The sequence below is a fragment of the Nestor notabilis genome, unplaced genomic scaffold (assembly GCF_000696875.1).
Source record: "Nestor notabilis isolate BGI_N333 unplaced genomic scaffold, ASM69687v1 scaffold22424, whole genome shotgun sequence".
In the NCBI taxonomy this organism is placed as follows: domain Eukaryota; kingdom Metazoa; phylum Chordata; class Aves; order Psittaciformes; family Psittacidae; genus Nestor; species Nestor notabilis.
The window spans coordinates 1-268 of record NW_009927167.1 but is presented as its reverse complement, the minus strand read 5'-3'; positions in this window follow the sequence as shown (position 1 = coordinate 268).

Sequence of the window (268 nt, the reverse complement as noted above, 5' to 3'; positions counted from 1 at the left end):
CCCCCGCCACACGCCCATGCTAATGCATCAGAAGTGGCAAGGGGGTCCCCCACCCCATGGCAAGATTTCAGGTGCTCCTGGCACTGAGTGGCATGGGTGGTATTCTAGCCCACCTGTGCTAGCATCGGGTGTACCTGCTCCATGTGGCTGTACCCAAACAGGCACCACACCCTCCCCTGGACACCCCACCAGGCTCGGGACACCCTCCTGCACTCTCTCTGTGCTCCTGTCAAAGGCAAGGGGCAAACTCCCACACAGCAGCTACCTC